The sequence below is a fragment of the Somniosus microcephalus genome, chromosome 28, assembly GCF_052327205.1.
Source record: "Somniosus microcephalus isolate GS21.2 chromosome 28, FLI_Smic_1.0, whole genome shotgun sequence".
Taxonomy (NCBI): Eukaryota; Metazoa; Chordata; class Chondrichthyes; order Squaliformes; family Somniosidae; genus Somniosus; species Somniosus microcephalus.
Window position 1 is genome coordinate 33,501,163 of NC_141014.1, and position 14,068 is coordinate 33,515,230.

Below are 14,068 nucleotides of genomic sequence, written 5' to 3' on the forward strand. Positions count from 1 at the left end.
TTGACGTGAGCTCCTTGCGCTGCCTGCGCTTGGCTTCCGCTTGCTCCCGGCGAAGAGACTCGAGGTATTCGGCGCCTTCTCGGATGCTTCTCCTCCACTTTGTGCGGTCTTGGGCCAGGGATTCCCAGGTGGAATTCCCAGGGACCAACTGCGGTGTTGCTCACGGGCAGTCCAAGTACTTCTGGTGTATGCTTCCTGAGGTTTCTTACAATCCCACTGAGGCCTAAATGCAACAGCAGTGTAGCCCTCGCTGCAATGCAGCAGATTCACTGAAATGTATCACATGCATGGCACACAAAAAAAATCACATGACTTGCCTCCTTGATACTGAAATATAACTTTAATGTTTGCAATAAAAACAGAAAAACAAAAAATTGCTGTAAATACTCAGCGGGTCAGGCAGCATCTGTGGAGGGAGAAGCAGAGTCGACGTTTCAGGTTGATGACCTTTAATATTTGCTACACTATTTAATAATAATAATAATAATCAACTTTATTGTCATTGTTAGTGCACAAGTGCAGTACAACGAAATGTAAGCTTGCGACTCCCGAGAGTGTACATTTTGATTAGACATTTAACATACATTTGGCTTGTAACATAAACATAATAAAGTGCATTGGCAGATGTGCAGGCTTTAGAGTTTATTTGTGGAGTTCAGTAGGATGACAGCCCTGGGAAAGAAGCTGTTCCTAAATCTGGTCGTTCGGGTGCAAATGCATCTGTAGCGTCTCCCAGATGGCACGGGGGCGAACAGACTGTGGCTGGGGTGGGTAGGGTTTTTGATGATGGTCAGTGACCTCCGTAAACAGCGTTTCTGGTAGATGTTCTCAATGGTACTACTTTACAAAAATTTGCAAGCAACTGTGTTCTTCCCTCCTACAAAATCTCTTCCCAATTTTATTTTTTCCCCGACTCCCAGTGTGGATTTGCTTAAGAAGCAACCACTTTATTCATATGTTTATTAAGAACATAAGAAATAGGAGCAGGAGTCGGCCACACGGCCCCTCGAGCCTGCTCCGCCATTCAATGAGATCATGGCTGATCTTCAACCTCAACTCCACTTTCCCGCCCATTCCCCATAACACTTGAGCCTCTTAATATTCAAAAATCTGTCTATTTCTGTCTTGAATATACTCAACGACTGAGCCTCCACAGCCCTCTGGGGTAGAGAATTCTAAAGATTCACCGCCCTCTGAGTGAAGAAGTTTCTCCTCATCTCAGTCCTAAATGGCCGACCCCTTATTCTGAGACTGTGACCCCTGGTTCTAGAATCCCCAGCCAGGGGAAGCATCCTCCCCCTGCATCTACCCTGTCAAGCCCTGTAAGAATTTTGTATGTTTCAATGAGATCACCTCTCATTCTTCGAAACTCCAGAGAATATAGGCCTAGTCTACTCAATCTGTCCTCATAGGACAATCCCCCCATCCTAGGAATCAGTCTGGTGAACCTTTGTTGCACTCCCACTATGGCAAGTATATCCTTCCATAGGTAAGGAGACCAAAACTGTACACAATACTCCAGGTGTGGTCTCACCAGGGCCCTATATAATTGCAGTAAGACGTCTTTCCTCTTATACTCAAATCCTCTTGTAATAAAGGCCAACATACCATTCGCTTTCCTAATTGTTCGCTTCCTCCCCAAACTTTTTTTCAATTATTTAGATGATTATTGACGTAAGAAAACTACTAGGCACTTGGTCAGAGTATTAAACAAGGCTTTAATCGACTGTTTCACAACATGGAGATCTAGTTGTCCTTCACTAGTTCCTCTTTTACAAAATGTCCTGAGCAAGCTGGGCCCGTGCCCGAGTATTTATACTCTCCCTGGACAGCGCCACCAGCAGGCCACCCAGTATATTTCATAAGTCATTTCTACATGAATGGCAAGATTCATGTCAATTATAATGTTTTTTTTTCTCCCACAGTGGCTTTGAAGACGCTGTTGTTTGCTCTTTGAGTATTTGGCAAGTTGAGCCGATGGTTATTGATAGTAGTCCCGGATTGAATACAACCACGATCAGAATGAAAAACAGGATGATTTTATAGCCTCGCATCACTGAACAGTCATTTTTTCTTATTGCCTGAACGGCTTTGTGGGCAACGAGACGATCAAAGTATCTCACAAATGTCCGTGTGACTGCAGCGCATACGTTGGCTCCCCTCAGTAGTAACACACAAAAAAAATCTTTGTTTTGCCAAAAAGTTCACACTCGAAACGGTAACAGAATCATACAGCACAGAAGGAGGCCATTAGGCCCATCGTGCCTGTGAAAGAGCTGTCCCATGCGCCTCTGCTCTAATCCCATAACTCTGCAAATTTCTCCTTTTCAAGAATTTATCCAATTTCCGGTTGAATTGTACCTGCTTCCACCACCCTTTCAAGCAGTGCAGAACTCACCGCGTAAAGAATTTCTCCAATTGTCTTCAATCTGTGTCCTCTGGTTACTGACCCAGCTGCCAGTGGAAACCGTTTCTCCTTGTTCACTCTGTCTACTTGTTTGGTCTCTCCTCAGATGCTGTCAGGCCTGCCATGTGTTTCCAACAGTTTGTGCTTCAGATTCTGCAGTGTTTTGCTTTTGACCAAAAGTCTCATTGCAATCAATATCCTGGCTCAGAGTTTGTATTTTAATGGTTTAAACTGTATAACGCTGAAACAAAATCATAATGTTGATGTTTCTTTGCATCACTGATCCCTTACGCTTGTTATCTGTAATCTCCTCCTGCCCTACAATCCTTCGAGACCTTTGTGCTCCTGCAATTCTGGTCTCTTGCACGTCCCTGATTTTTAATCACTGCACCATTGGCGGCCGTGCCTTCAGCTGCCTCGGTCCTAAGCTCTGGAATTCCCTCCCTGAACCTCCCCGTCTCTATTTCCTTCTTTTAAGATGCTCCTTAAAACCTATCTCTTTGACCAAGCTTTGGTCACCTGCCCTAATATCTCCTCATGTGGCTCGGTGTCAAATTCAGTTTGATAATCGCTCCTGTGAAGCGCCTTGGGATGTTAAAGGCGCCAAGTTGTTCCTTTTTTTGTAAATTCTCCCGGCTGGTGCGCCTGTGACATGGATTGCCATGGAGGGCACTGGGCATTATAGTTCCTCAGGAGCAGAGTGAAAAACTACAACTCCCATGAGCCAACTCTCTCTATCCCTCTCACCCCCGCCCCCCCCACCCCATTCAGAACAGGAGATGGAAATCCTCAGTACTCAAACCCTAGGTGATTGTCCAACCCTGGGACTGAAGCAGAAGTCAAGCTCCAGACAGGATGAATTTCTTGCAGGTATGTCTATCATTAAATGGCCAACTAAATGGTAAGTTCAATGGTTCCCTTCCAGTGTTGTGTAAAAAATGTTTGCGTGTTGTAATGTTATAAATTTTTACCAGTGTATTAGCGTTGCCAACTCTGGTTGGATGTAGTCCTGAAGGTTTCATCACATGACCTCCAATAGCCCCGCTCCCACCATTGGTCGCTAGCCACATCCATCCTTCCCATGGCCAATTGGAAAGCAAACAGGTTCTTAGTTACCTGTTTGGATGATTCTTGTAAATTCTTTGTAAATCAAACAGCCTTTTTAATCCCGCCTCCAATACTTTTGTAAATGTTCGAAGGAAATGGGGGAAAAAAAAAAATCACAATTTATTTTGAACGTCCCTGATTTATTTTCTCCTGGGTTGCTTGTAGTATCCTGGAGATTAACCATTAATTCCTGGAGACTGCGGGACAATCCTGGGGTTTTGCGACCCTACTGTATGTAGTGACTCGAGTGAGGAAGAAAAACGACAGCCAAAAAAGAATTTTGAGAAAAAAGTGTAATCGGGTTGGTGTGGGTTCCCTGCTCGTGATCAGTAGTCGTCCTACCTGCCCATATTTTAGGCGGGTAGTTGGAATATCGTGTCCAGTTTTGGCCATCCTACTTTACAAAGTATGTCAAGGTCACGGAGAGGGTACAGACCAGTTGCTGAGAATTGTACCAGGAGCTTTGAGACTAGAGAAACTGGGTCTCTTATCACTAGGATAGAGAAGATTAAGAGGGGATTTAAGAGCAAATTACGAGAGGCTTTGATATGGTAAACAGGGATAAATTGCTTTCACTGGTCAGTGAGCCAGTAACTGGAGGACATAAATTTCAGATCATCAAAAGAATGAAGGCAACGGTTAGAAAGTATTTTACAGAGGGTTGTTTGGATATTGAATGCTCTGCCAGAATGAACAGTGGAAGCAAAATCCACAATAGCTTTTAAAAGCAAAGTGACAAACAGAAAAATATTAAAGGAAATTGAGAAAGGGCTGCGGGGAATAAAAGACTTGCATTTCTATAGCACCTTTCATGACCACCGGATGTGCCAAAGCACTTTACAGCCAATGAAGTACTTTTGAAGTGTAGTCACTGTTGTAATGTAGGAAACACAGCAACCAATTTGCACACAGCAAGCTCCCACAAGGGCAGCATGGTGGCATAGTGGTTAGCACTGTTGCCTCACAGCGCCAGGGACCCGGGTTCAAATCCGGCCTCGCGTGACTGTCTGTGTGGAGTTTGCACATTCTCCCCGTGTTTGCGTGGGTTTTCTCGGGGTGCTCCGGTTTCCTCCCACAGTCCAAAGATGTACAGGTTAGGTTGATTGGCCATGATAAAAAAATTGGCCCTTAGTGTTAGGGGGGATTAAATACATGGGGTTACGGGGATAGGGCTTGGGTGGGATGGCTGTCGGTGTAGGGACCGGGTGCTAGGGTTTGGATGATCAGCCATGATCTCGTTGAATGGCGGAGCAGGGCCGAATGGCCTACTCCTGCTCCTATCTTCTATGTTTCTAAACAACAATGTGATATTGACCAGATAATCTGTTTTTGTGATGTTGATTGAGGGATAAATATTGGCCAGGACACCAGGGAGAACTCCCCTGCTCTTCTTCGGAATAGTGCCATGGGATCTTTTACATCCACCCGAGAGCAGACATTGGTTTAATGTCTCATCTGAAAGATGGCACCTCCGACAGTGCAGCACTCCCTCAGCACAGCACTCCCTCAGCACTGCACTGGGAGTGTCAGCCTCGGTTTTTGTGCTGAAGTCTCTGGAGTGGGGAACTTGAACCCACAACCTTCTGACTCAGAGGCGAGTGTGCTACCCACTGAGCCACAGCTGACACTAAATGGGAATGGGACTAAATTTTTGCGATGGGCCAAATGACCTCCTTCTGTGCTGTAAAATTCTAATGATTGGGTTTGAGTGAATCAGCGTGGTTAATGGATGGGGGATATTTGAGTCACTCAAACAGGACAGACACTTCGCAGGGGACATTTTGAAGTGGGGAGCCCACTTTTCCCACACACTTACGAACATGTGCTAGATGCAAGAATTTTTAATTACAGGAAACTTTTTTTTATCCGGCACCGACGTGGTGCCGGTTCATCAAAAATTCCGGATAACCAAAAGCTATTGTAAAAGATACGGAGAGATGAGAGCTCCGTATAAAGTAACAAACCCTGTTGCTTAGCAACAGGTTCAGAACAATGGCCACAAGTTCCAAGCGTCTCTGTAGCTTAGCAACAGCTGCAGCCACACCCTTGCACAGCAACAGATCGAGGAAGGCAAGTACAATATGAAGTAAAACTTACCTGAACCTACTCCTGAATTTTGCCGGTTAACCGAGATTTCTGGTTATTTAGGTGCCAGTAAATCAAAAGTTTCCTGTAGATAGATAATACATGTATGAAAATGTTGCTCGTGTCAGATTCAACACAATGGCCCAGAAATTCAGGTCCCCATGGGTGAGTACGCGCTGGGTACTCACGCGTAGGCCCAATGAAAGTGCCGGTTTTGTGCATACACTGCGCATGCCCGGGAAACCGGAACTTCCGTTCCCTTAAAGGTGTTCACAGGTCGAATGCGTGCGCCGGAGGCAGCGCGTACGCCTGGAACTTCCATTTATTTTCCAGGTTTCTCCGGGAGGGTAAGTCTCCAACAGTTACGCTTATAAAAAGCAGTCGCAGGGCCTGCTTTTAACAATGTAAGTGGTGAATTAAGTAAAATTAAAACATTTTTCCACAGGTTTATTATTTTTAAATACTTTAAAGGTAAGTTTATTTTTAGCCCCGTTAGAAACTGTAATTAATTTTTTCAAAAATTTAAGTTATTGTTTAAAATAGTTATTTTATGTAATTTATAGTTATTTTAAAAATGTGATTTAAAAAAAATATATTTGAAGTTTTAGTTATGTTTTGGGGCTGAATTGTATTCATAGATCTGACAGGTCTTCCTGTCAAATCTATAAATAGAGATTCCCTGCTATGATTGGCTCTCCATGGCCCACGTGGACGCTTCGAACTAACTGCGCCCCTGGGATACGCAAGCACTGCGCGCCAGCAGTTGGAGCAGGCCAAGGATCGGAATCCCATGTGGGCCCACAGCACAACGGCCGGCGCGCTAGGTAAGTGCAGTTCGGAGGCTTGCACCTGCGTGAAGCCTCCGACCCGAATTTCTGGGCCAATGAGTGCTATGGACAAGCACAACAGGGTTAAGTCCAAGAATCCAGGCAGATACCTCAAGCAAGTAAGCCTGCATTCTTTTGAGCAGAAAATGCTTGGCAGCGAGACTCGAGGACCATGGCAGCTGCTGTAGAAACAGGTTCTAGTCTCCAACTATCTCACTCCCTCCCTGTTCCTGGAAAGGCAATCAGAGGAAAGATTTACTACCATTTACTCACCAGTTTCTCAATTCTCCTTGAAGACTTAACAGCAAAAAAGCAGCCACGTCTAAAATTCCTTACGGTCTTATGTTCTCCCTTTTTAAGTTCCTTCTTCTCAAAAACAATGGCTTTTGCCGTACGGTTCCACAGTTGCTGGCAGCGCTGCAGTATCTCACCTGCGTCGACTAACTGTTGGGAAACTGCTCGACCACAGAAGTCATTGCAGCTGATCGTGTCCCTGTCCGACATTCACACACAGTAAGCGTCATTGGAAGACAGTCAGGAGTGGGAAGCCTGGCTGATTATTTTTTCTGTCTCTTTCTAGCCCCAGGTCAGTGAGGTCAACTGCAGCACCACAAGTGAACTCAGCTAACTCAACACACGGCAGGGATTAAGCGTGGGCCTTCCTTGGTCCATGTCAATTAATAGCACACCGTGTGCTGCACTCAGTGATACAACTCATTAGGAGGCCATTCAGCCAATCGTGCCTGCTCTTTGAAAGAGCTATCCAATTAGTCCCACTCTCTTCCCCACCCCCCCCACACTCTTTTCCCCTATAGCCCTGCAAAAATGTCTCCATTTCAAGTATTTCTCCAATTCCCTTTTGAAAGTTATTATTGGATCTGCTTCCACCACCTTTTAATGCAATTACTGTTTCCAGGGACATTTAAAATAGTACCAATGTGGTCAAACTGTAACTTTCAGGTAAGAAGTTAGAACCACCTTAAAGTCTGCAGTGGTAAGTTAGTAACATCAGGCAGCATGATGCGTGAGAATTTAGAATAGGTTAGGAACAATATATGTAAAAATGTTATTCAAAGCAGAAGGTTCTGTTTAATCCCCAGTCTATGCTGGGACAGCAATTGGGACTGTACCAATTGGCTTGAGTGCTCCGAACTAGGAAAAGAACTTGCATTTCTATAGCACCTTTCACAACCTCAGGCCATTACAAAGCGCTTTACCGCCAATGAAGTACTTTTCAAGTGCAGTCGCTGTTGTAATGTAGGAAACGCGGCAACCAATTTGCGCACAGCAAGCTCCCACCAACAGCCATGAGATAATGACCCAGATAATGTTTTAGGTGTTGGTTGAGGGATAAATGTTGAACTCCTCTGCTCTTCATCGAATAGTACCGTAGAATCTTTTACATCCATCCGAGAGAGCAGGTGGGGGCCTCGCTTTAAAGTCTCATCCCAAAGACAGCATCTCTGACTGTGGAGCTGCTGATTATTCCCCACCTGGGAAGCGCACATCAGAAGAGAACTGGTTTGGGGTCGGCTCTGATAATATCCTTGAGCGAGTAGCCAGCCTCATTCATTAACCACAGTAAGAATTGCCCGGTGTTCAGCTGTTGGTGCTCATGAAACCGTGCCTCTGCAAGAGCTGGTGCCTTCATGGGAGCAGTTTGGAAAGAAACCAATGCACTGTGCCCATGGACCTCAGAGTTCATTCTGCAGAGCATTCACTTACCAAGAGGTTGGGCAAATGAGGTAATCCCAAATTTCTCTATGTTGAATCATTTCTGCTAAGTGCAAGCGAATGGTGTGGATCTGCCTCGTGTCATGTCTTGACAAAATGTGGAGGGTGAGACAGCCCAATGTTTGGCTGTGGTACAAGGTATTGGGTTGCTTTAGCGGAGTAAGAGTACAAAGAAGAGATTAAACTTGTCACTGGACAAGGTATTGATATACCCCAGCTTTAGTGCGGTGTTCAATTCTAATATCTTACATAGAAGGATACTGTTGTCCAAGATGATCCCAGGTATCAGGAAAAGTAGAAGTTGAACTTTTGAAAGTTATGAAGATCACCAAAGTTTAAGACTTTAAATTAGGAAGTCAGGCAGAAATTAATTTTTCACACTATGGGTAAAAGGTTTGTGGAATGTGTTACGAGTGGACCCAGTGAAGCAAGCAGTATTAATGGGCTCAAGGGACAATTGGATGTAATGAACTGAAGGAAGGCAAGTCTGGGTCGAGATCAAACAAAAAGGGACAGGCTTATTGGGGCAAATGGTTTTTCCTCTTCCTAAGATCTTGTTTCCAAGTACCTCAGGAACTCAGCAAGTAGGGACGCACTGGTGGAAACTTGTATCTGGAAAATGAAAGCAAACAGTTCCCTTTGATCTGGTGTGTACTGTACATGTACAGGAGTTGATGAGCTGTACAGTGAGTGAATTGACCCTTTACCCATTGTGTACTGTACATGTAAACTAAGGTACACATGAACTGTACAATGAATTAACTTTCTTCCAGCATGGGATAAATGATAAAGATGCAATTAAATGGAGATGATCCAATTACATTCCTCTTTTTGATTGATGCCTGCCCCACTTACAATGGATCATAGCTTCAGGTATTCATTTGGTCTGGTTTTGGATATGCTGAAAATTGGGCAGAGATAAGGCAGCACCTCCACAATGTGCTCCAAAACACCACAGGGACACTGAAAGAGTTAAACCTCACCCCCTCTCCCAGCTGCTAATAGCAGTGTTGCTATTTACTCGGAGCGGAGCGTGGATCTTTAATTTCACCTATGCATAGAAAATCAAACGCATCGTTTTAACGTCTCCTGGTTACCAAGAGTTTTGAAAAACCATTCAGCAATCATCAATAACCCCCACGTAGTGCCATGGCAGACACCGCCTACTCTTGAACTCTGACGGGAACGAAGGCTGTAGCCTCCGCCCCGCGTTCTTCTGGGCTCCCTTCCTTTGTTGTTTGTCGTCTCCACATCTATCTATCTTCATAAGCTGGCGCAGGGGACATTTCTCCACGTCTGCATGTTTTTTTCTTTGCTGGAGGGCTGCAAACATACGTGTTCATTCAGCTCTGTTGGTAATGCTCTCGCCCGTCAGATGGTTGTGGGCTCAAGCCCCACTCCAGGACACAGGCCTGTCAGCGCAGTACTGAGAGCGCGCTACACTGTCACAGGGGGCTTTCTTTTGGATGACAAGTTAGCCCATCTGCTTATTCCAGTGGTGGGCGTTAAAGATCCCATGGCATTATCTGAAGAGTGTTCTAGCCAACCAACACCATCAAAAAACTGAACATTCATCTCATTTACTGCTTAACGGAACTTGCTCTGTGCAAACTGGTTACCATTTTTATCCACATAACAAATGATTACACTTCAAAAAGTAATTCATTAGATGTGAAGCCGTTTTGGAGATTCTGAGAGAGAAGTGATGAGGTGTTGCGTAAATACAAATTATATATTTTACACTGAAGTTTATCAAAATTGTGAGACGGCACGGTGTAGAGACATCATTCCCGACATTATGATTGCGTCCGCCGGGAATGAGAAACCCCAATTTCAGCACACCTGCAGCAACAACCTTTAATGTTGCTCAAGCTGCTAACAAGCCACTCAATCAGTATAGAAAAGGGTCAGTTTGTTAATTCAGCTGTACAGTGCAAAATAACTAGTAAGTAATGGCTCAACATCAAGTACGAAAGTGGAACTTGCTACCACAATAGTTGAGGCGAATAGTATAGACGCCTTTAAGGGGGAAAAGCCAGATAAATACGAGGGAGAAAGGAATGTGCTGATATAGGGCGAGATGAAGAGGGGTGAGAGGAGGCTCGCCGGCATGGACCAGTTGGGCCGAATGGCCTGTTTCTGTGCTGTACACTCGATGTAATGAAAAGGTGGATTTGGTGACCAGGCCCCAGGGCACTGGTCATTGCTGTAATGGGAGGTATGAGAGCACAATTGTGATGGGGAAGATTGCTCCCTGACCCCTACAGCAAAGCAACAGAAGCAACAAGCATAACAGAGTCATGGATAATGTAAACCCAGTGTCAACAAGACTAGAGACCTGACCTGGGAGGCAGGGGGGAGAGAATCTGGAAGTAACTGAATACTACTGACAGACAAGTGTTTTGTAAGGTTGCAGAAAAAAGGAGTGAAAATAGCAAGGTTATGCAACTTAGATTATACATGTTATAATAGCAGAGATAACGCTGCAAGGATTTGCATGTTGCTAAATCACCCAGTTTCAATGTACACTGCTCTTGCATTTAAAAATTAATCCGGGATATATCCAGAGGTTGCAGCATGAAAAGGGCAGTGGAGTCACGAAATTACCCGCTCCGTCTGTCAGACAGGTACAAAGAGCAAGCTAAAAGGCTACTGGATGGTTGGTCTTTAGCTCAAGGAAGCTGGAATACACAGGGGAGGAGGTTGTGCTTCAGTTGTAGAGCATTGGTCAGACCTTACCTGGAGTACTGTGTTTTGGGCACCGCACCTCAGGACGGATATATTAGCCTTGGAGTGGGGGGGGGGGTCCAGCGCAGATTCACCAGAATGATACCGGAGTATAGAGGGTTAAATTACGAGGACAGGTTGCATAAACGTGACTTGTGTTCCCTTGAGTTTAGAAAATTGAGGGTGATCTGATTGAGGGGTTTAAAATGTTAAAATGATTTGAGAGCGTAGTTAGGGAAAAACTATGTCCTCTGGTGGGAAATCAAGAACAGGGGGGCACAATCTCAAAATTAGAGCTGGGCTATTCAGGGACAAAAATCAGGAAATCACACAAAGGGTAGTAGAAATCTGGAACTCTCTCCCCTAAAAGGCTGCGGATGCTGGGACAATTGGAGCTTTCAAAACCGAGAGGGATGGATTATTTGCTGGGGTAAGGGTATCGAGGTATATGGAGCCAAGACCGAGAGGGATGGATTATTTGCTGAGGTAAGGGTATCGAGGTATATGGAGCCAAGACCGAGAGGGATGGATTATTTACCGGGGTAAGGGTATCGAGGTATATGGAGCCAAGACCGAGAGGGATGGATTATTTGCTGGGGTAAGGGTATCGAGGTATATGGAGCCAAGACCGAGAGGGATGGATTATTTGCTGGGGTAAGGGTATCGAGGTATACGGAGCCAAGACCGAGAGGGATGGATTATTTGCTGGGGTAAGGGTATCGAGGTATACGGAGCCAAGACCGAGAGGGATGGATTATTTGCTGGGGTAAGGGTATCGAGGTATACGGAGCCAAGACCGAGAGGGATGGATTATTTGCTGGGGTAAGGGTATCGAGGTATATGGAGCCAAGACCGAGAGGGATGGATTATTTGCTGGGGTAAGGGTATCGAGGTATATGGAGCCAAGACCGAGAGGGATGGATTATTTGCTGGGGTAAGGGTATCGAGGTATACGGAGCCAAGACCGAGAGGGATGGATTATTTGCTGGGGTAAGGGTATCGAGGTATACGGAGCCAAGACCGAGAGGGATGGATTATTTGCTGGGGTAAGGGTATCGAGGTATATGGAGCCAAGACCGAGAGGGATGGATTATTTGCTGAGGTAAGGGTATCGAGGTATATGGAGCCAAGACCGAGAGGGATGGATTATTTACCGGGGTAAGGGTATCGAGGTATATGGAGCCAAGACCGAGAGGGATGGATTATTTGCTGGGGTAAGGGTATCGAGGTATATGGAGCCAAGACCGAGAGGGATGGATTATTTGCTGGGGTAAGGGTATCGAGGTATACGGAGCCAAGACCGAGAGGGATGGATTATTTGCTGGGGTAAGGGTATCGAGGTATATGGAGCCAAGACCGAGAGGGATGGATTATTTGCTGGGGTAAGGGTATCGAGGTATATGGAGCCAAGACCGAGAGGGATGGATTATTTGCTGGGGTAAGGGTATCGAGGTATATGGAGCCAAGACCGAGAGGGATGGATTATTTGCTGGGGTAAGGGTATCGAGGTATATGGAGCCAAGACCGAGAGGGATGGATTATTTGCTGGGGTAAGGGTATCGAGGTATATGGAGCCAAGACCGAGAGGGATGGATTATTTGCTGGGGTAAGGGTATCGAGGTATATGGAGCCAAGACCGAGAGGGATGGATTATTTGCTGGGGTAAGGGTATCGAGGTATACGGAGCCAAGACCGAGAGGGATGGATTATTTGCTGGGGTAAGGGTATCGAGGTATACGGAGCCAAGACCGAGAGGGATGGATTATTTGCTGGGGTAAGGGTATCGAGGTATATGGAGCCAAGACCGAGAGGGATGGATTATTTGCTGGGGTAAGGGTATCGAGGTATATGGAGCCAAGACCGAGAGGGATGGATTATTTGCTGGGGTAAGGGTATCGAGGTATATGGAGCCAAGACCGAGAGGGATGGATTATTTGCTGGGGTAAGGGTATCGAGGTATATGGAGCCAAGACCGAGAGGGATGGATTATTTGCTGGGGTAAGGGTATCGAGGTATATGGAGCCAAGACCGAGAGGGATGGATTATTTGCTGGGGTAAGGGTATCGAGGTATATGGAGCCAAGACCGAGAGGGATGGATTATTTACTGGGGTAAGGGTATCGAGGTATATGGAGCCAAAGCAGGTAAATGGAGTTGAAGCACGGATCAGTCATTCATCAGCACCCGAGAGCACAAAATCCAGAATTAAACACATTCCCAACTCAAATCACTTTTTGGTGTCTTTTAGGTTTTGACCTTTCTTTTGGTCCTTATGTTTTCACTTCCCCAACCCATCTACACATTCATAAAGCTGGTGCATCTTTTCTGTACTTTCAAAATTTGTATTACTTTTTCTTGGTGTAGTTTCAAACACCTTTGTGAAACCTCACCTCAAAATCTAATTTTAAAAAGGGAACAATACGGTTTAAATTCTACTAATTTAAACCATGAATTTACTGGCTCTGATGTCAGTGTCACTGGAAAAACAGAAGGTGATTAGACTTGCGTTTCTTTACAAGGAGGCACTTGTTGTTTATCTGCCAGACCCTTTGGGCTCCGAGGCATGTTGTTACCTTCTCCTGCTTGTGGCCTTCCTCACCCGTACACCTATTGCAGCACATGGGGCAATGCCAAATGTGACTGGTTCTCATTTGGTCCCAACACAACCTCACCCAGGATAAGCAGAGTGTCAAACTGAATTGAGAGAGGGGGCACTATTGTAAAAGCTCACCAGAAGATTGTTTTGGGTGTGGAGCGATGGCGAGTTTAGGCTTTTGTTGACCATTTTCTCCCCTTCTCCGTGAAAGATGTTGCCCATTTGCAGAGATATGATTCCATAGGTGCTGTGCACCTCTATATACACAGAATAACATCGGATATATGGCACAGAAACAGGCCATTCGGCCCAACCAGTCCATGCCGGCGTTTATGCTCCACTCGAGCCTCCTCCCCTCTTTCCTCATCTAAATCTATCAACATAACCCTCTATTCCCTTCTCCCTCATGTGCTTATCTAGCTTCTCCTTAAATGCATCTATACTATTTACATCAACCCCACTCCCTGTGGTAGCAAGTTCCACATTCTCACCACTCTCTAGGTAAAGAAGTTTCTTCTGAATTCCCTATTGAATTTCTTGGTGACTATCTTATATTGATGGCCTCTAGTTTTGCTCTTCCCTACAA